The following is a 23,566-nucleotide window of genomic DNA, read 5'->3' as shown; positions in this document are numbered from 1 at the left end:
AAAACACAGTAGAAAGTGTCTTTTCAGTTTAGGATTTTAGCACACCAGAAGTGGTAAGGCAACAGTCAAATGCAATATCCAAAAAAGAAAAAAAAGGTACATTGTCCATCTTGAGTTTTGCTAATAGGCATATAAAAGAAGCCTTTTATTTTGGAAACATTCAAACATTATCAACATAATTTGTCACTTCCTTTTTACTTACTTCTAAGTAAGTGTACAAATCATTGGCAATGATGATAATGGTTATTGACACCACAGCTGAAGGAGAATCTATTTTCCCTTTCTCTTTTACTTCATTCCCTGCTCCTCCCATAAGTCATACTGCAAGAACAAAGAATAGCTTTTAGCGTGGTCCAAGATAGACACAGATTATAAGACATGTTTAGCTGCCATTTACTTCAAGCACTGTAGGATAAATCACCCACCTACTTCTAATAGTTGTCCATGAGTGCTTTAAATGGAACAGGCCATGTGGTAGTTAAAAATGTTTTGTATGAAGTCCTCAAATGAAGGTTATGTAAGCGAAGAAAGTCCTATCAATCCCCCAACTAGTCCATAAAGCTCCAGAATGGGTACAAAGTTGAAAGGAAAACCCCCCCCTCCATAATTCTAAAATGTGATGGTTGCTACTGGGCCTCTTTTTAAAGAACAAATTGCATTATTGGAGCATAAGGCTGTGAAAATTAAATGGAAAAGTAAAAGACATTACCAAACACAATATCCAGAGTACTCTTTCCAACTGAGGATGGTAGATGGTTTGCTATATAGTAAGGCTTCCAGCCATGGAAGATGAGCAGGACTCAAAGCAAAAGGACAAAGAGAGGAAGAAATTGGAAAGCACCTGGAAGCAACAGAAGAAGGGGGGCATCTCCACAGCAGGACCTGAGGGATGTAGCCATCCAAGGGAAGAGTAAGCCCAGGAATGAACCCAGCAGGGGTGAAAAGAGAGAGAGAGATGGCACCCAAAGCTTGTGGAGGTGGGGGAAGAGAAGTAGGGAATTTACACAGTAGGAGAAGAGCCAGGAAGAGATGCAGACAGCAGATGCCAACAGCAGGAGGGATGTTTGGAGCAGGGAGACAGAGCTTATGGAAAAAGGAAAAGGAGGAAAGTAAAATGATTCCCTCCCCATCTTAAAAAAAACCATAAATATGGGCATAATATAGAGTTTAAAATTAATACTTATTTTTTTAATTATTGAAACAGTAATCTAAAGCAACATGGTGTTATTTAAATGGCACAAGTATCTGGGGAAAAATCTTATTAAAGAGGTCTATGCTGGAGAACACTTGCTGCTAAAATCAAAAGTGGAGATGTTTCATTTGAATCCTATTGACTAGTTCATGAATACACTTCTAACACCACGATACCAGACACAACGAGCAATGAACATTTGCTCTGAATTATGCCTAAACTTCCTTAAAGCTATAAAATAAATAACCCCATATATGTTTTTTAAAAATATAACTATTACACATCACAACCTTTTTTAATTGTAAGAGGACCTCTATCATGCATCCAGATAAAATGAGACCAGAATGGCTGAATTTATAATATATGTTAAGCTAAACTACAGTTGGCTTGGGTGATTTCATTGTTATGGGAACTCAACCATTGTTTTTGCATATTGCATGAAATGAAGTATTGTACTAAGCCATAATTTTATCTTCTTTTGGGTATATTATCTTGTGTTTTATTAAACTATGTGCAGGCTTACTTAGGATTTTCAGACATGGTTGCAAAAATTATGATGATCACAAGCTGGCAGTAAATTCTGTTCTGCCTCTTAGTGACCATTTAATTTTGTAGGGTACTTTACTTTTACTTTTATTTAGACTTTTATACCGCCCCCTCTCCCCAAAGGGACTCGGGGCGGTGTACAGTCAGATAAAACACATCAAGATAGAAAATACAAACATAAAAGGAGGCAATAAGAAACTGTACAAAAAGCAATGCAGTTAAAAACAATATTTAAATAACCCTAAAAATACCCAATTAAAATATCTGCCAGGAGGTAGAATAAGACTATGAATGGGCCAGGCCGGCTAAACGGAACAGGTGAGTCTTCAGTTTTTGTCGGAAGGAGCGGAAGTCGGTGGTGGTTCTGATATCGGGGGGGAGGTCATTCCAGAAGGTTGGGCCCATCACAGAGAAGGCCCTACTCCTAGGCGCCGCCCGTTGGCATTGCTTAGTGGACGGCACCCGGAGGAGTCCTTCCCTGTGAGAGCGAATCAGTCGCAGGGAAGTGTGTGGTAGGATGCGATCCCGCAAGTACCTAGGTCCTGAGCCATGGAGCGCTTTAAAGATGGTAATTAACACCTTGAAACGCACCCGAAAGACCACAGGCAGCCAGTGCAGCTCGCGCAGGAGCGGTGTTATGTGGGAGTACCTAGTACTCCCCATAATAGCCCGCGCGGCTGCGTTCTGGACTAGCTGCAGTCTTCGAGCGCATCCCAAGGGAAGCCCCATGTAGAGGGCATTGCAGTAGTCCAGCCGAGACATCACCAGTGCATGAGTGACCGTGCGTAGGGCATCCCGGTCCAGTAGGGGGCGCAATTGGTGCACCAGGCGAACCTGGTGGAACGCCCCCCTTGCCACGGCTGCCACATGGTCATCCATTGACAGCCGGGCATCTAGGAGGACGCCCAAATTGCGCGCCCGTTCCACAGGGGGCAATTGCTTGCCCCCTATGGTCAGTGATGGAATCAACTGACTGAACCGGGGTGCCGGTAGCCACAGCCACTCAGTCTTGGAGGGGTTGAGCTTGAGTCTGTTGTCCCCCATCCAGACCCCGACGGCTTCCAAACACCGGGTCATCACCTCGACAGCCTCGTTGGGGTGGTCTGGGGTGGAAATGTACAGCTGCGTATCATCAGCGTACAGATGATACTCCACCCCAAAACCACGGATGATCTCCCCCAGCGGCTTCACATATGCGTTGAACAGAAGGGGCAAGAGGACTGACCCCTGAGGCACCCCACAAGTGAGTGGCCTTAGGGTCGACCTCTGCCCCCCTGCCAACACACATTGCGTCCGGTCGGAGAGGTAGGAGCCGAACCACCGCAGAATGGTGCCTCCAACTCCGATCCCCCCCAGCCGGCGCAATAGGATACCATGGTCGATGGTATCAAAAGCCGCCAAGAGATCTAATAGGACCAGGATAGAGGAACAACCCCTATCTCTGGCCCTCCAGAGATCATCGACCAACGCGACCAAGGCCGTCTCCGTGCTGTGTCCGGGCCGGAAGCCGGACTGGCGTGGGTCTAGATATTCAGATTCCTCAAGGTGTCGTGGAAACTGCTGTGCCACCACATTCTCTACAACCTTCGCTAAAAAGGGAAGGTTGGAGACTGGACGATAATTAGCTAGCTCCGCCGGGTCAAGGGAAGGCTTCTTGAGTAAGGGCCTCACCACCACCTCTTTCAAGGCGGCAGGTAAGGACCCCTCGCTCAAAGAGGCGTTCACCAAGCCCAGTAGCCAGCCTCGTGTCACTTCCCAGGATGCCAGTACCAACCAGGAGGGACACGGGTCCATTAAACATGTGGTCGGTCGCAGCCGTCCACGCAACCTATCCAAATCCTCGGGGGCAACAGAATCAAACTCCTCCCAGAATGGTCTCACAAGACTCACTGTTGGCGGCTCCTCTGGTCCACTGAAGGGGGCCCATCAGCTCCGGATCTGAGCAATTTTGTCCTGCAGATATTCCCCAAACTCCTCTGCTCTGCCCTGTAAAGGGGCTTCCCGCGTCCTCTGTGATAAGAGAGAGCGGGTCACCCGAAACAGGGCGGCAGGGCGGTTATCGGCGGATGCAATAAGAGTGGCACAATGTCTGCATTTGGCCACTCTTAATGCCACAAGGTAAGTCCGTGAATAGGCTCTTACCTGTGTTCGGTCAGATTCGGAGCGTGAGGACCTCCACCTGCCCTCTAGGCATCTCCTATGGCGCTTCATCACCCTCAGGTCATCGGTAAACCAAGGAGCCCGGGTGGGTCGTCGCCGCAGGAGAGGCCGCAAAGGCACAACTCGGTCCAGGGCCCCAGCGGCCGCCCTATTCCAGGCGGCCACTAGGTTCTCGGAGTGAGAGCGGGTCAGGGCTACAGGGAATGGCCCAAGCTCCGTCTGGAACCTATCCGGTTCCATCAGGCGCCTGGGGCGGTACCAACTTGGACAGTTTGGTTCCGCCTCCTCGCGGTGGGGGGTAGCGCCCGGGAAGTCCAGCCGGAGACATGAGTGATCTGGCCATGACAGGGGAGTGATGGTTACATCCCCTCTTCCCAGATCACTCGTCCACTGTTCAGATACGAAAACAAGGTCCAGAGTGTGGCCACCATCGTGTGTGGGGCCCTGAATTAATTGGGTCAGGTCCATGGCTGTCATGGAAGCCATGAACTCCCGAGCTACCTCAGATGCTTCCCCCGTCGACGGCAAGTTGAAATCCCCCATAACCACAAGCTTGGGGGCCTCAACTGCCGTCTCTGAGATCAGCTCGAGGAGCTCGGGCAGGGCTGCTGACACATAGCGAGGAGCCAAGTATACAATCAGCAAGCCCCACTGCCTCCCTGGGCCCCATTTCACACCAAGGGACTCACATCCGGGTATCTGAGGTACAGTGAACTACCTCGGCTCTAGACATTCCCGTATAACTACTGCCACCCCACAACCCTTACCCAGGGCCCGAGGCTGATGGAATGCACGGAAACCCGGTGGGCACATTTCCATGAGGGGTAAACCACCCTCGTGGCCCAACCAGGTCTCCGTTATCCCTGCAAGGTCCAGCTCCCCCTCTGAGATCAACTCATTAATGAGGGGGGCCTTGTTGGTCACGGACCTTGCATTGCAGAGCATTAGCCTCAGGCCCTGGCTCTGTAGTTCCTGACCACCTAGATTGCGGGGGTTGGTACAAACGACCGGGTGTAACCAACAACCACGGTCTCCCAACCGATGTTGTGGTCTTCTCCTGTCCTCGCATCCCCTCCTTCCCGTGACCGATGTAATAAGACAACCCTCTATTGGAATGTTCTTTCCCCTCCCCCCCTCCACCACACTCACTTCCCTCCTAGACTCACCCGTTCGTCTGGCACTGGCCCCCCTCCTGGACAGATTTCCCCCCCCACCCTAAAACCCTCCCTGGAACCCCCTAAAAAAGATAAAAAACATTTAGTTAAAAACCCCCTAAGCTTCCGTTTCTTCCACCTCTCGGGGTCTATAAACCCGTCATCAAGGCGGGCCCTTACAAGCGTCAAGGGCCATGCCTGCGAGAGGGGGGACTCCCGCAGGCAGAGCAGGCCTAGCCTCGAATAAATAATCTTAAAAATCTTAAAAAACATGATGGGGTCAAAGGTGTTGTAGATGATGAGTGGTCAGTCAAAAAAAAAGGGGGGGAAGAGTGATCAAATGTCCAAATGGTGGTCTGGGTGGTGGAGAGATAGTCCAAAGGGTGGTAGCAGCCTAGATGATCCTAGGTGGGTGGGAGTTCATAGAGAGAGTTTGTAGATAGTAATCTGGAGTTCTTAAGGAATGGGGTTCCCAATTGGGAGGGGGCCGATGTTCTTGGGGGCAGATGGTCTTGGCCTAGACATCCCTGTGGCCTACCCATGGCCCTAATATAGGGCTTCCGGCGGCCTCCGGTGTTCCAGGCCGCCCCCAGTCGCCCCCAGCCTCCATTCCAGTCCTGCTCTCTCGTGACTCCCACCCAAAATCCAGATGTTGGTGGGTCTCACCCAATGTCCTAATGATGTTCCTGGCGTCCATGGCAGCTCTTTCAGCGGCTGCTGCTGTTGGTGCCAGCCTCTCTCCTTCCAGCGTCCTTCCAGCGTCGCTGCAGCCGCAGCCGCAGCCACTTTCTCTCTATTCACCAGCTTCTTTCCTTCCAACTCCTTCTTTTACTCTCTCCTTCCAATCTCTCCTTCTCTCCTTCCAATCCTCTCTGCTCACCAGCCTCTCTCCTTCCAACTTCTTCTTCCCTCTCTCCTTCCAACGTTGCTCACCAGCCTCACCAGCCTCTCTCCTTCCAGCGTTTGCTCACCCGCCTCTCTCCTTCCAGCGTTTGCTCACCAGCCTCTCTCCTTCCAATGTTTGCTCACCAGCCTCTCTCCTTCCAACGTTCCAACATTTCTCTACCCGGCGTCACCGCGGCTATAGCCTCTCTCACGCAGCCTCTCAGCTCACAGCTCACAGCTCGCAGCCTTACATTCCTCCTTCCTCTCTCCAACGCTGCCGCCGCCGCCGCCGCTGCCACAACGCCGCCATTTCCGCTGCCGGCTTCTCTCCCCACTCCGCACACCATCTTCTCTCTAGCCTTCCCTCCAGCCTCCCGACCCACCCTGGCGGACCCAAATGGGTCCAAAATGGGCCAGGGTGGTCATGCTGTCTGACTCCCGGCCCTCAGATGGAACGAGGGCCGGATACAGCCTCTTTCCCCCATCGCCGAGCTCCTTGGCGTTCCGGAGCTTCAGGAGGCGACCGCCATTGCCGGAAGCTCCTCCTCCTTGTAGCTCTAGATTAACTCATTCTGTAAATCCAGCCAACGTGTATTATTTCTGAAGCTGGATCACATCACACCAAGGAAGTTTCAAGATAGATATTTCTTGGCACTATCCTTCAAAAAAATGTAGCAACTCCATATTGTCTATTTAGTTGATTTTTTTAGGATGAAAAGTTGGAAGCCATGGTAGAAAAATCAAAGGAGAATGTCCAAGGGAAACCTATTATCTTAAATTTTGCAAACAAGTTTAGTAATTAAAAAATAAAAACAAGTATGGATGCCCCTTCAAATGGAAAAACAGGTTATGGTGGTTGAGGGGGGAGGGAGAAGGCTGAAGCTTGGAAGAACCAAGAGAATGAAACTCATTAGCCATGATCCCATGAAACAACTAAATAGTTACTGAATTAGCTCATTTTTAGATCACACAGTATACACTGAACCATAATCTAACCCAGAGCTGTCAAACTCTTGGTCCATGGGCCAGATACATCACACGCTGGTTATGTCCATGCCCGGTTTAATGAAGGGGGTGGGGAATCATGATACATCACGTGACACCTCCATGACAACGCGGATTTAATACCCCTGATCTAACCCAATAGGTTACAATGGTACAATGTTCTAAGATATTAAACAAAAACAAAACCCACAAGTTAACCACAATTAGTATGCTGTATTAATGGAGTCATTGGGACTATCTGACAAAGACAATTTTATCTTCAAACACAATTTTGGAGATCAAAGGATCTGCAGAAGTTTCCACCACTTCTGAATCTAAATATCACACTTGGGAAAAATGTGATTCCTTATGAAATATCTTCTGTGTAAACTTCTCATTGATATGAATTCTCCTACACTGGTATCTCCCTCATTTTTAACTGATTACTTGCTTATTCTAGAGGAATCCAAAAGGTCATTGAAAATAAAAGTAGGTATATTAATTCAAATTGAAATGGTTGGTTTGGATTTATTTTGTTGGAATATGCTTATCCTATTGTTTATGTAAATGTAAATAGCTTGAATATATATTTTACTTCGGGGATCTGTCTAACTGTTGGTCTTTTTTCCATTTTTGACTAGAATTTGTAAAATTCAATAATTTATCAAGAGTATATCATATACCAGATCACTTCCGGTCCCCGAGGGTGACAGACATTGGCGTCCACTGTTCGTCTTCTCGGTGGGCTCCCCTTAAGTTTAGGGGGAGCACAGGGAGCCTTGGAGGGCCCCCCTGCCGTAGGGTGGCTTGTTGGGACCCCCTGAATCGGCAGCGGCTGTGGGGAGGTCGCCAGTTTCGCCCCAGGAGCCGGGGAGCGTGGAGGGTGCACAACAGCGCGCCTTCGCCAAGCGGAGCCTGGAAGGAAACAGCTAATCGGATGTTACAGTTGAAATGCAGTGAGGTGGGAAGCTTCCCTCAATCTCCTTTTAAATCTATCTAATTGATGAGCAGCAGCCTTTCTAAATTGTGGATTCAATCCTTTAAAGTGTTAAGATTGGAGGGGGGGATTTTCCACCACCCCCTCGGAAAAGCGGCAATTGGAAAATCCTTCTCCCTCGGAAGAGAGAGAGAGAGCTAAAAGTTACTTTCTCTTCCTCTAAGCAATGGGAGGATGACTTCTTGCTACAATTACAAAGGAGGATTGCTGAGTTGATTCTTTTAAACTACTTTATGGAAACTTTGGACGTTGCTTTCTGATCTCCTGTGAAGGCGGAGCCAAGATGGCCAACTTCCTCCTTCTTCTTGCACTTATGAATGATTTTCCCTTTTGAAAGAATTTCTGGCTTTGTACTATATCACACCCTAGAGATCTCCAGGAGCCTCTTTTTGCACGTATCTCCCTTGGATTTGGAATATTGATTCATACCACCTGGCTTGGAGCTGTATAGAGATCTATGCTCTCCTCTGGACTTGCTTGTCTTGTGACTTCTCCCGGTTGTGTCTTTCCACAGACGCCATTTCTTTGTACAGACTTATAGCTATCTCTGAACCTAATATGGGTCCAAAAAAATTACCACCTGGTAAGCCGTCTTCAGCCCCAACATCATCTACGTCCAGCCCAGTTACCCAAAAGACACCATTGGCTTCATTTTTACAAGCTAAAGCGACTGAGGAAAGCTCAAAGGAACTATCAGTTGAGCAAATGTTTCAAACTCTCTTAAAGGGACAGGACGAATTGAAAAAAACAACTGGCAGATTTAAATGATCAGCTCAGAGAAACGCAACAACAAACAATACAAAATAAACAGAGAATAGGGGTGCTGGAGGAGGGAGTGACTGGGTTGAGGGAAGAGATTAAAGCAAGCCAGAAGGGGACTGTAGAATTTGAAAACCATATAATAAAGGTGGAATTTGAGAGAATGTCTTTTTTCTTAGATTCCAAAACTTGCCAGAAACAGAGAATGAAGATCTCAAGGAGATTATGACCACAATTTTAGCAGAATATATTAAAAGAGACAAACAACAGCCCTGGTGGGATATTGATTTGATCTGTAGGATTAACTCAGCATACGCTAGAACACACAACATGCCAAGGGAAGTACATGTTGAATTTCTTAGAAAGACCACAAGAGACGAGGTCTTAGGAGCTCAAAGGGTGGGACCACTAAAATATAAAGACAAAGAAATAACCATTAAGCAGATTCCAAAAAAAGTAAGACATAAGGGGAAGAAATACTCCTCATTAGCAAAGAAATTATATAACAATGGAGTCTGGTTTAAATGGTTGTTGCCAGAAGGAATGCTAATTTTCTGGGAGGGCAGTAGAATTAGAATTAACACAGTTGTGGAGGTGGAAGCCTTTATTAAAAAAATAGTGCCCTCCTAGATCAAACAGGGGACAGTACACATGATGTGAAGGAGGGAGGGGCCGCGGCTCTGCCAGCGGACATGGGGGAGGATGCAACACTTAGAAGACTCAGATCACAAAAATGAGTTGAAACATTTTTGCAATTGTTGTTATAATGTAACTCTTGGAAGTGATATAAAAGATGATTGAATATATTGATGATTGAATGTAAAAACAAAAAGCTGCCAATGTTTATTCAAATTTTGATGTTTTTTCTTTTCTTTTTTGTTAAAGTTGTGAGATTCGGGGGGATTTCTACCTCCCGCATGATGTAGCTGTCAAAAATTTTCTACACCTATTTACCTTTTCCCCTAAAACATTTGTAAAAAACCAATAAAATTTTACAATAAAAAAAGTATATCATATACCTATGATTCCTAAAAACAGCAACAAAATAAATTTAGGTACATGAGAATACAATGATGACAAGCTGAAATGAACCAAGATTGGAAAATTTTTGTCTTCCAGAAATGAAATGTACAGTAGATTTATCTTTCAACTAGCAAGTTTACTCTCCATTTAATGTTTTCCTTTTTTCCAGTCCTTTATAGTGTTTCTCAACCTTGGCAATTTTAAGGTGTTTGGATTTAAATTTCCAGAATTCCCTAGGCAGCATGCTTTGGGGGAGGGGGGATTTCTGGGAGGTGTAGTCCACACTCTTTGAAATTGAATCGATGTTAAAATAATTTAAAAGAGGAGCCCCTGTATGCACAATGGGATTTACTTTGTAGCTCTCAAACTGCCTTGAAATATTGGCTCTGGCTGCATATTTACAATGGAAATGTTAGTATCTGCTTTCTCAGATTCCTCTCTCCTGAGAACTAGATCTTTCTGCTAAATTCCAAACAAACATTGGTTGCATATCTCTGCCCCATCTTGAGCACTGAACCACACCTATTAAATTAAACCCTAGGGTAAATAGGGAAATATTATAAACGGGAAGCCTTAGGCTATCCTTGGGGCAAATGGGGGAAAATAACCACACATATTAATATTTACAAATCTTAAAGTCAATAGGGTAAATAGGATAATAAGGCAAGAGTGTAAATGAGAGGATTAGACTTTAGACAATCATGGATTAGACAAGATAAAAGTTAATCTGTTGTTTACAGGTTTGATTTATTTGCACAGTCAATGAAATTCTACTCCGTTTGAATGGCCCAGGAGGCATTAGCAAAATACAGTTTGGAAAGTCAGGTATTTGGCTAAAAAAAGGCTTATTGACATAGCATTACACAGATATAATAGATTACTATAAAATAATAAAGTTAAAAAACAATTTTCATTAAAATGGTAAGCGGAAGATATTTGATACTGATAACTATATGAAATTCAAATATTCAAGGAACATTTACAGAGCAATCCTATTGTTCTCCTTGAAGGAATCTAGCAACACAGCCTCAGAATGGTCCAATGACTTGGGGGGGAAAAAGACAGACCAGGTGATTGGTTTTGTAGTTAGATACCAAAACACTAAACAATTAAAAGCAAAATAAAACCCAGCTCTCAAAATCTAGCCATTTCAGTCCAGGTTCTCTATTTTAAAGACCTATCACACTGTCTGTTGAATATAATGCTCTTGCTGTTATAATAAATGTAACTGTGGTGAATGGTAGTAGATCTTTGTGGCCACTGTTCCAAATCATAATATATTTTGGGTTTGGCTTGTGAAATGGATTCTTGACAGTAAAGTATAACATCTTCATCTTACATGTTGCAGCTTCCTTGGAATTTATGTTGGATAGCTTGTAAACGAAGCTCCAGGAAGAGAACATCTGATAGCAATAACAAATTTCAATCAGCTGGCCTGGCACTTTCTTAGTTTTACCTCCCGGGATTTATTTATTTTAATTGGGTTTTAAGGGTTTTATAGGCTTTTAACGTATTATATTTATTATTCGATTACAGTCTCATAACCTCCTTCACCAGTATTAATTTAATTGTTTATGTATGTATTTTACAATGTATTTTAGTGACTGTACACCGCCCCGAGTCCTCTCCGGGAGAGGGGGCGGTCTATAAGTGTGAATAATAATAATAATAATAATAAAAAGGCTTTGCGCTACTCCAAATCCCCTGCAAGTTTGCAATAAAGAACTGTCCACCAGGGGGCAAAGTGATTCTTAAACCTATAAAAGCTTGCTTTTATTTTTAGCAGAAAAATTGAATTGTGGAAGAAGCACAAATATTAGCATCCAGGTTATTTGATGGTGATGACAATAGCAATACAGCCACCATCCTCTCTTAGCTTGGGTGGTGCACTCTCCTGCATGCTGGAGCCACTTATAGAAAAAGCATATTTAAAATGATCTGCTCTGTAAATCTTCACTGTATAAATTTGCAGTAGGAAAGGCAGCCTGAAATCCACAACTGAATTGTGGCTTATAATAAAGGCAAACGGTGGGAATATTTCAATACAGTACTGTATCTCGCACCAGTTAGCAGCTTACTGCTGCCTTATGTGCCAAGTGCAGCTTCTGCAGACTTTTCAAGAGAAGCTCCATATAGAGTATAGTAGTCAAGGGGATTGGCAATGAGGGCATGGATAACCATGATACAATTAGTAGGCTTAAGGAAGGATTCAGATAGTGTATTAAAGGAAATTGTACAGAAATTATTCTTGGCATAAACACATCCAAATCCAGGAAGAACTGGGAATCAGGAGTATTATAAGACTGCAAACCTATTTTAAGATAAACTATAACCTATAGTTTCACAAGTTTATTATTTATCAACACTTCCTGATTTTTTTGTCTTTCCTAGTTAAAATACAACCTGTAAGGGAAGCCATCCAACTAGCCTGCTATCCTTACACACAAAGGCCAACCTACAGCATTTCATCATGCCTCAGGCTGTCAATATATCCCTTCACTTTCCCTCTCACACTTTCTTGGGGCAGCAGGGAGATAAAGTCTAGCTTTTTATTACCACCTAGTATGTATGTATGTATGTATGTATGTGTGTGTGTGTGTGTGTGTGTGTGTGTGTGTGTGTGTATATATATATATATATATATATATATATATATATATATATATATATATATATATATATATCCATGGTATGTCTAGCTGATGAGAGCTAATTAGCTCGAAATAGATCTATACTAGTCTCCCTTTATTTATTTATCAGTACAAATACAACACAAATATAAAAAGGCAACATTAAAAATAAAAATATGGTTTTCTGCCTGCATGGTCTTCTGTGATGAGCCGAAGGACAGAAAGAGGGAGTAGTGACCTTCCTCCCATATTTAGGCATACCAGGGGTTGTAACACAAATACAAATACATATACAAATACACACACACACACACACACACACACACACACACATATATATATATATATATATATATATATATATATATATGTGTGTGTGTGTGTGTGTGTGTGTGTGTGTGTGTGTGTGTGTGTGTTGTAATTGTACTGATAAATAAATAAAGGGAGACTAGGATAGATCTATTTCGATCTATATATATGCTTGGTGGTTGAGTTTGTCAATCAAAAAAGTCAGCATTCAGCGGTTTGAATCCCTAGTGCCACGTAATGGAGTGAGCTCCCATTACTTGTTCCAGCTTCTGCCAACCTAGCAGTTCAAAAGCATGTAAAAATGCAAGTAGAAAAATAGGGACCACCTTAGGCGGGAAGGTAACAGCATTCCGTGTGCCTTCGGCATTTAGTCGTGCTGGCCACATGACCACGGAGGCAGCGTTGGCTCTTTGGCTTTGAAATGGAGCTGAGCACTGCCCCCTAGAGTTGGGAACGACTAGCACATATGTGCGAGGGGAACCTTTACCTTTAGTACCTATCCAGTTTCTTTGTAGTTATGTTCTGATATCCCTATAATATATTCTCCCCAATTTTCTTTATACATCCCTTCCCTTTACAGCACATCATGATTAACCATCTGATTCATCATCCTGCCTTCCCAAGAATATAAATGTTAAATATAAACACAGATCTCCTCAGCTTGCAGATTTTTCAAAGGGAAAATGCTATTGGAATCATCCATTTGGCCAGAACTTTGACTGTCCAGCATAGCAATAATTTTGAACCTCAGGCCTAGGAAAGTGAGGCAGTCCTGGGCAAAAAGCTTTGGCTGAGAGCATCGAGTCAAGGGCTAGATCCTATAAGACAGCAATTTTCTATGGGTTACATGGCAGTTTGAGAAGGTAGACTTTCCTTCTCTCTCACTACCTACCTGAGGAAAGTAGAAGGGTGAGAACTGTTTTGCACATAGTTAATTTGTGAGTGGGCTTTTCTAATACAAAGGAGGCCACATAGATGTTTGATGGAAACTTTGTGCTATACCTCTTATATGATAAATTATAGCTGTCAACATTCTCTCTTCCACTCAGATGTGGAAAGCATATTCCAAGCACTACTTTGCAGTTTGTATTCAGTCACGCGAATCTGGTCTTGTTAACAGAACTAAGCAAAGAAATAAACTTTTATCAAGACAGGAAACTTTTTTACTACTTGCTGTAGAATTAGAAAAGCTGAGGATGTGGAGACATGAGTTAGAATATTTTGAAACTTTATTTTTCAATGTAATATTCTTTTGTACTCTTCCGTGAACTTTTTAAAACATAAAAATTGCTAATGGGCAATTTTGGGTTGCTAATGGTAAATCTGATTGTATGTTCAGTCATCTTTTACCTCAAATATGTGATTAAAACATGTCTATATCATAAGTAGTTTTTGCAAAATGTCCTAATTCTCACTGCCTACTATAATTAGATTATAATTAAACCCAAACATTAATAGCAGAAACAATGATATATTGTTTCTCTCAATAACCTGCTATTATTACCTTTGTTATTTCTAGTACATTAAATTTTAGATTGTAAATTTGGTAGGACAGGAATATGAAGCATAAAGACACCAGGCAAGCTAATAGTGCCATATTAAGTGGATGAATGCATATATCATTCCACCATTGTTCCTGATAAAGAGGATTGAATTGTGGTTGTAACATTGATTATGAAGAAAAAACAAGGTATATAGTAGCCAAGAAGAGAAATGGTTAATGGTATTCAAGTAAAAGTTGATAAAAAGTAATCTAATGGCATAATACTTTGAAAAAAGTATAAAGGTAAAAAAAGATTTAACTCCACTAGTTGTTGTGGACTACAGGAGGTGGTACTCATCTCTGTTTCAAGCCATTGAGCCAACGTTGTCCGAAGATATTTCCACAGTCATGTGGTCAGCATGACATCAGGCAGCACTGTTACCTTCCCACCGGTGGTACCTATTTATCTACTCTGACTTGCATGCTTTCGAACTGCTATGTTAGCAGGAGCTGGGACAAGAATGGGAGCTGACCCAGTCACTTTGGTCTCAAACCTGGGCTACCGGCTTTTCAGGTGACAAGCCCTTAACCACTAGGCCACCGTGCCACCTTTGAAAAAGTATACAAGAAAACAACTATTTAGCACAGGCATAAGACTAAGAACTTTGGTAATGTTGAAAAAGACCATTTAAGCTACTGAGTCCAAATCCCTATTTTATAGGAAGCTCAGATTTAAGGATCCCCGATATATGACTATCTAGGATTGGCTCCAACATATTTAGTGACAGAGAACCCAGCAGTTTTCTGGCAAGTGGTTCCACTATGAAATGGTTCTTAGTTGAATATTTGCAATGTTACTCATTAGATTTCAATCAGGTTTTAAATCAGTTTGTGTAACACAGCTTGCATGTATTGTTGTCCATATATTATGGAATGCTATAGGATTGTTTCCCAATTCATTTTCAGTAATTAAATGGAGCACAAATTAAACTATTTCATAATGCCCTTGTATTCTGTAAAATTGTGATTTTTAAAAAAATGCCTACTTGCTCATTTACTAGCTTATTTACTTGATATTATAATGACTTGAACAGTACATTTTGACTTGTGACTTTCAAATTTTTTACAAATGTTGTTTAAATTAACAGTTAACTACAAATTTATGATTCCTTATCACTAGTGTTTGAAATAGATCAACAATCTTATGGGAATATCTGTTCTATAATCAAATCAAACTGGGATTCTAATATTATTTTTTCCCTCAAGTTAAAATATAAACAAAATTCTTTCCCTTGAATTAAATAAAATCAATCAAAATATGTCACATATAAGTACAATTTTAGTAAGATGTAATTAGTTATTTGATTCAATCCAGTCATAATCAAACACTCATAAAAACAGAAGTAAGCAATAAAATCAGAAGCTGAAAGGAAGTATTTAGGCTGTAGAGTCCAACACTCAGCTCTGTGCAGGAGTTCAATGAAAAATATCTAACAAATGTCTGTTCAGCTTTGATGAACTTCAATAAGTTAGTGAACCAAACCAATAAACCTCCTTGATAAGATTTTATAAGCCCATTTAAATCCCATAATTTCAGTCATAAATGTAATAAGAAATGTGCACAGTGGAAACCAATAATCGGTAAATACTCCAGATTAATGAATATTAACATCAAATTGACTTTTAGGAAATGCTAAGAAGAGCAGAGTTGACACCTAATTTCTATCAGAAAAATAGGTAGAGAACTGCACAAAATTTGGGATGTCTGTTGCATGCCTCCAGAATAGTGGGTCTCAACCTCCCTAACGCCGCGACCCTTTAATTCAGTTCCTCATGTTGAAGTGACCCCCAACCATAAGATTATTTTATGTTTTCCTTATTTTTTCAAAAATATGTGTTTTCCAATGGTCTTAGGCGATCCCTGTAAAAGGGTCGTTCGACCCCCAAAGGGGTCCCGACCCACAGGTTGAGAACCACTGCTCTAGAGCAAAGAACTAAATCTTGAAAATCAGGTGTTATCCTACTAATGGACTAATCAGTTTAAAGTAGTTTTTACATAAAGAGAAAATATAAAAGTAGTTGGGGAAGCTTCACCAAAGTAATTAAATCAGGCTTCAGTTTTTTTCTTTTTTTTACATACCATATACAAAACCTCCAACTACCCACAGTTGAGAAACCTGGGACAAATTGAGACATCAATCAGTTGTGTGGGTTTTCCCCCTCCTTCCCCCAAAATAACAGGATCAATTAGTCAAACATATATAAGAGAAGCCTTGGTGAAATATACGGTAGTTAAAAACTCTGATCAAGGAAGCATCTACTATTTGGCATGTTTGATATTCTCCTGAAGAAGACATTATATTGAATAACTCATCAATGCCACGACTATTAGGATAAATTGTTAGCAAAAACATGTGGATAATGGAAATTTCAAAAGCTGCAAATCTAGCATGATAAATGATGCCAAACGCCATGTGTTAGTTTACTTAGGTTAGATTTTAATGTTTTTAAAATGAGTGAAATGATGTATCTCTGTGCTACAGTCACATTATCATAAATGTATTTGCTAAAACAGAAGACATAAATTGCAGTTAAATGCAGAAACGTACAGCGGTATGCTTGAATGTTTCTTTGTGATTAAATGTGAACAATTGCTCCTTAAGGTAAAGGTCTGTGTATGCGTGATTAATTAGATTGGAATGACAGTACGGACAGCTCATGCCATGCCTAGTTATCAGATGATTGATTTTTGTCTATGTGGCTGGGTGAGAAAACATTTGTTAATAACTACATCACCAAAACTCTGATGTCACTGATAGCTCAAATCTTTTAACACATTCTGTATTATCTGGTTCATTTATAGGCATTGTGAATACAAATGATGTATTGGATTGCATAATATAAGATAAAAATGCAGATTTACTCTAGAACAATTCTTAGAGGCGTATAATGTGTATGTATGTACATACACACACACACACACGCACACACACACACACACACACGTACACACTATTATAAAGTATGTAATATGTATAAGGCAGGGGTGCTGCCGGTTGGCTCGTGTATGCGCTTTGTTGTGCGTGGTACTGAAAAACAAGATGGTGCCCCCTATGGTGCCAACTGGAGTGGCAGGCCAGAATCGCTGCCAGTTCCAGAGACCTAGGCCGCCAAACCACTACCGGCTCGGATGAACTGGTCGAAACCGATAGGAACCCACCACTGGTATAAGGTGTATTTTTGTAAACTGGCCAGAATCACTGCTAGTGAGTGGGCAGCCATACAAATATTTCTTAAATAAATAAAGAATATGATGACACAAAATGAGTATGCCATCTTGCATGATAATCTTAAGTAATAAGAAACATGATGACTTCTCTATACAAGACCTAGTTAAAATGATCTGGAAACGAAGAACACTATGCAATAATCAACAATGCATGTCTAGGTCTTGTACACACACCTTTATCTCAAGTTAGATATTTCACAAATGGTAGGAGGAAAAAAGACTTTTAACTAGTCTGGGTGAGAGATGTGACATAATGAAAGAGGGAAAATTAGGTAGTCCTCAACTTATGACCACAATTTAGTCCAAAATGTCCACTGCTAAACAAGATAATTAAGTAAGTTTTGCCTCATTTTATGACCTTTCTTGCCATAGTTGTTAAATGAATCACTGCAGTTGCTAGTTAGTAACATGGTTGTTAAATGAATCTGGCATCCCCATTGACTTTTCTTCTCAGAAGGTCACAAAGGGTGATCACATGACAGGGATTCTTCCGCTATCATAAATACAAGCCAGCAGCCAAGCGTCTGAATTTTGATCATGTGACCATTCGGATGCTGCAATGGTCATAAATATGAAAACCATCATAAGTTACTTTTTTTCAGTGCCACTGTAACTTTGAACAATCAGTAACCAAATGATTGTAAGTTGAGGACTATCTGTAATCACCTGTTATAATAATAATAATAATAATAATAATAATAATAATAATAATAATAATAATAATAATAATAATAATAATAATAATAATAATAAAAATTTGAATTTATTAGCCGCTCCCTTTCCAGACAGGACTCGGGGCGGCGTACAATGGGCATATAGAACATAGAAACATGTATACAAACACATAAACATACAAAAATACAGAGACACACATGCACGGAGGAGGTAACCAATTACAACATTTAGACAGTTAAAATCCCCATTAAAATACCCAATTGTAAAAAACCCAATGTACAATTAAAATTTAAAATTTAAAAAGACAGTCAGGAGGAGTGAGAAAAAATTACGGTTGAGCCAGGCCAGATAATTGAAAGAGGTGGGTCTTCAGCTGTACACGGAAGGAGCGGAGATCGGAAGTGATCCTGATGTCACGGGGGAGGTCATTCCACAGGGCTGGGCCCATCACAGAGAAGGCTCTGCTCCTGGGTGTCGCCCCCCGACACTGTTTGGTGGACGGCACCCGGAGAAGTCCCTCTCTGTGTGAACGAATTGGTCGTAGGGATGTGTGGGGCAGGATGCGATCCTGCATGTAACTAGGCCCTGTGCCATGAAGCGCTTTAAAGATCATAATCAAAACCTTGAAACGCACTCGGTAGACCACAGGAAGCCAGTGCAGCTCGCGCAGGAGAGGTGTTACCGGGGAGTATCTAGTCCTCCCCATAATCACCCGCGCGGCCGCGTTCTGGACCAACTGCAGTCTCCGAGTGCATCTCAAGGGAAGCCCCATGTAGAGAGCATTGCAGTAGTCCAGGCGAGACGTCACTAGCGCATGGGTGACTGTGCGTAGGGCATCCCGGTCCAATAAGGGGCGCAATTGGCGCATCAGGCGGACCTGATGGAACGCCCCCCTTGCCACGGCTGTTACATGGTCATCCATGGACAGCCGGGCATCTAGGAGGACGCCCAAATTGCGCACCTGTTCCATGGGGGCTAGTTGCACGCCCCCAATGGCCAGGGATGGAAGCACCTGGTTGAACCGGGAGGCCGGAAGCCACAGCCACTCCGTCTTGGAAGGGTTGAGTTTTAGTCGGTTGCCATCCATCCAGACCCGTACGGCCTCCAAACACCGGGACATCATTTTGACGGCCTCATTGGGGTGGTTCGGGGTGGAAATGTATAGCTGAGTATCATCAGCATACAGATGATATCCCACCCCAAAACCACGGATGATCTCGCCCAGCGGTTTCATGTATGTGTTGAACAGGAGAGGCGAGAGCACCGATCCCTGTGGCACTCCACATGTGAGTGGCCTCCGGGTCGATCTCTGTTCCCCTGCCAACACACGTTGCGTCCGGTCCGAGAGGTAGGAGCCAAACCACCGTAAAACGGTGCCCCTGACTCCCAACCCCTCTAGCCGGTGCAACAGGATACCATGGTCGATGGTATCGAACGCCGCCGAGAGATCTAATAGGACCAGGATAGAGGAACAACCCCTATCTCTGGCCCTCCAGAGATCATCAACCAATGCGACCAAGGCCGTCTCGGTGCTGTGCCCGGGACGGAAGCCGGACTGGCGCGGGTCTAGATAATCATTTTCCTCCAGGTGACGTGGGAACTGCTGTACCACCACACTCTCTACAACCTTCGCTAAGAAAGGAAGGTTGGAGACTGGACGATAATTAACTAGGTCCGTTGGGTCCAGGGAAGGCTTCTTGAGCAGGGGCCTCACCACCGCCTCTTTCAAGGCGGCCGGTAGAGACCCCTCACCCAACGAGGCGTTCACTAGGCCCAGGAGCCAGTCGCGCGTAACCTCCCAGGATGCCAGTACAAGCCAGGAGGGACACGGGTCCAATAAACATGTGGTGGGTCGCAGACGTCCACGCAACCTGTCCAAATCCTCGATGGCAACCGAGTCAAACTCCTCCCAAAGCGGTCCCTCAAGACTCGCCACGGGCGTCTCTACTGAACTACTGAAAGGGGCCCATCCCATCCGGATTTGAGCGACTTTGTCCTGTAGATATTTCCCAAACTCCTCTGCTCTGCCCTGTAAAGGGGCTTCCCGCGGTCTCTCAAACAAGAGGAAGCGAGTCACCCGAAACAGGGCGGCAGGGCGGTTATCTGCGGACGCAATAAGAGCGGCGCAATGTTGACGTTTGGCCGCTCTTAATGCCACGAGGTACGTCCTCAAATAGGCTCGTGCCTGTGCTCGGTCGAATTCGGAACGGGAGGATCTCCAACGACTCTCTAGGCGTCTCTTGTGGCGTTTAATCACCCTTAGCTCCTCGGTAAACCAAGGGGCCAGGGTGGTTCGTCGCCGCAGGAGAGGCCGCAAAGGCGCCACCCGGTCTAGGGCCCCGGCAGTCGCACTATTCCATGCGTCTACCAGGTCCTCCACTCGGGGGCGGGTCAGGTCCACAGGAGGTGGCCCAAGCTCCGTCTGGAACCTATCTGGTTCCATCAGGCGCTTGGGGCGGAACCATCTAATACCTTCCAGTTCCGCCTCCTCGCGGCGGGGGGGTAGCACCAGGGAAGTCCAGCCGGAGAAGTGAGTGATCCGACCATGACAGGGGAATATTATAGATAAACAAGATTTAACCAATCAACATTCAGCCTCTACATCATTTTAGGCCTCTCTATAATGAAGAACAGGACAAAAACCAGAAAAGCTTTCAAGCATGAATGAGCAAACCTCAGATTTTTATTTTAGCTATAATGTATTATTGTCTTGTAGGCTTGTATCATACGAATAGAGTTTTCATTTATTATATCTTTTTAAAATTGATAAGCTATAGTTCATTCTCTTTTTAGAATGTGAACCATATTATAAAAAGACACACGTAACAATAATAAACTACAAAATAAGAGACATAAACAATATTCAACCAGCATTAAAACTGAAAGGAATTGTAAAAAGCCAGAAATAGTTAACCTATTTCATTTCCCTGGGAGAGCATTTAAAAATCAGGTGCTACCACAGGGAAGCCTCTGTCCTTTGTAACTGTGTTTAGAATTTTTCTTACAGATGAGAAATGGATGGTTCTTACTGCTCTTTTTCTCTATACTTTTTGCACAAAACCTGCCAATTCATAATTGGTTCTATATTTCACTCTTCAACTAACATTGGATTACTGTACAAATATATTATTGCAGAGAAGCAGTATATATGCAAATTTTGTTTTTAAAGCTCAAATGGAGGGGAAGTTCTTTCATATTATTGCAGCAACTTCTGAAAATGGGATAGAAATTTTTATATGATGGGATCCAGTTAATTTTAAGGCTTACAAATTTATCATCAGTATTTTCAAGCATGTTGTAGTTCTTTTTCCAGTGTGATTCATATTTCAGACTGTATTTTTGACAACCTATTTCATGCTTGATTGACCACAAAGGTTAAAAATGCTCCTCCATATTGGATTAGTAATATATTTTAACAAATATTAAATTTGTTATGATAAATGGGTAACTAAGTTAGTTTAATTGCTGCTGGTTCTTCCAGGATCTCTATTTTTTCTATTGTTGTTTTACGTCTATTGCTTTTACTTTCTTTTTGGTTAGAAGGAATGCGATCAAAAGATACAAACAGATCAAGTTGGAAAATTACTTTAAAAGGTATCCATGTTGAGGTTGAAGATTACTGGATGAGAGAAAACAAAATATTCATGGGCAACTTGTAATAGCTTTTGCATTGTTTATTCATATTGCTTAGTCAAAAATATTCATCTTTCCTATTCAATTATGCTTAACACCAGTGACGTGCGGTGAGGTTTATGACTGGTGAGGCACTGACACAGTGCTGAGTTTCAAATATTTTTAGACTTGTGGACTTCAACTCCCAGAATTCCACAGCCAGGCATGCTCAGTTCTAATTTAAAGCGACAGCATTTGTTTTTCTCCTTTGCTCCTTCTTTCTTTTTCTTTTTCTTCTCCTTCCCCTCCTTCCTCACTCTCTCCCTTCCTCCCCCTCTCTCAAACACACACACACACACACACACACACAGAAGTTGGATTGGACTATCTCTCCTACCCCTTCCCTCTCTCACTCACTCTCAAACAACCCCCCCCCCACAGGATTGGATATCTTTTCCATGGCTTGAAAGCAGCTCCTCTGCCATCCCCCCCCTTCCCCTGCTGCCTTTCCCAAACACCTCCACCATTGCAAATACAGCCTGCTGTCTGGGTGGGAAATGCCTGGAACACAATAAAGCCCACCCATCACCTCCTGCTGGCAGGCTGGGGTGAGAGGAGAGGCAGAGAAGCCGGAAGGCCGAGCCTTCCAAAAGAAAGAGGCTGGGGGGAAGTGTGTGTACTACAGCATGGCTCTTTGCCTGGCTTCCTGCCTCCTCCTGTGGTCTCCTCAGTGCTCGCTTGTGCTCTCCCTCCCCAAGTGTAGTTTGATTGCAGGTGGAGCCACGTTGCCTTTTCAAACTTGTAATCAGTGAAGCTGGGCTAGATTTTTATATAGTTTTATCCAGCTGTGTGTGTGAGAGAGAGAAATGAATGGGGGCCTGGGGAGGAAGTCACTACACTTGGGGAGGGAGAGCATCAGTGAGGTTAAGCAGAGTCATCCACGGTGAGGCAGCAACTAGCTCAGCTTTTTCCTTTTACTTTTTTTTTTCCATGATGAGAGTGGTGAGGCTGTGCCTCACCTGCCTCACCTGACTGCACGTCACTGCTTAACACTATATACTATGGTGCGTATATACTATGGTGCGAAAACAAAATATGTGTTGGTATATAATAATTATTTTTTCTGGTGTAGAATTTCCTGTAATAAAAATAATTCAGAATAACAAATCATTTCTTTATTACATGTAGTCCTTGACTTATGACCATAATGGAACCTGTAATTTCCAGCATAAGTCATGATGGTCACAAGTTGACACAGCCACATAGCTGACTACATTTTACAGACTTTTTTGCAGCAGTTTTTAAGTGAATGCTGTGGTGGTAAAGCAAATATGGCAGTCATAAAATAAGTCAATTTATTCCTATAGACAATTCTACTGGAAATTGGCTGAGAGGGCCAGAAACCAACATCATCAATAGGTCCTCTGGACAGCTCCTCCTTATGAGGACATCACAGGACAATGGTTTTCTATGAGTTTGAACACTAGAAGATAATGGGATCAGCCGTTTTGCTTACAGTTGTGACAGACCCTTTGAAAAGGCTGTTTTCTTAGATATAAAAAAGAAACTGGCTGATGTTTTAAAAATTAAAAGGGACATATTAGTGATCAAGGGGATGATCTGGCAATGCTTTCTTACTGGATCTACAAAAAAAGAGGGCTGAAGAAATGTATATGATGGGATAAAGAGGAATTGAAGAGAAATATGGATGGTATATATATATATATTTCTCTTCAGTTCAGTGTGTGTGTGTATATATATACAAATCAATGTGTGTGTTTATACATACATACATATGCACATATATAGAATGTATATGTGTGCGTGCATGTAGACACACACATATCTTACCAAGTTCTTTTCAAAAT

General features: G+C 42.9%; 1 long non-coding RNA gene across 1 annotated transcript in view; it reads right to left on the bottom strand.

Annotated features, from left to right (window-relative positions):
* Window positions 1-279: 279 nt before the first annotated feature.
* The window catches only part of LOC309394739, a 46,595-nt gene continuing 23,308 nt past the window's right edge, over window positions 280-23,566 (bottom strand). Inside the window, exon 3 of the long non-coding RNA XR_014175781.1 lies at window positions 280-321. This is a non-coding gene — a long non-coding RNA (uncharacterized lncRNA). The remainder of the gene's footprint in view (window positions 322-23,566) is intronic.

Source organism: Natrix helvetica, assembly GCF_964273705.1.
Source record: "Natrix helvetica genome assembly, chromosome: 6".
NCBI classification, from domain to species: domain Eukaryota; kingdom Metazoa; phylum Chordata; class Lepidosauria; order Squamata; family Natricidae; genus Natrix; species Natrix helvetica.
Note: the sequence above shows the minus strand (reverse complement) of the source record. Positions and strands in the feature narration are given on the sequence as shown.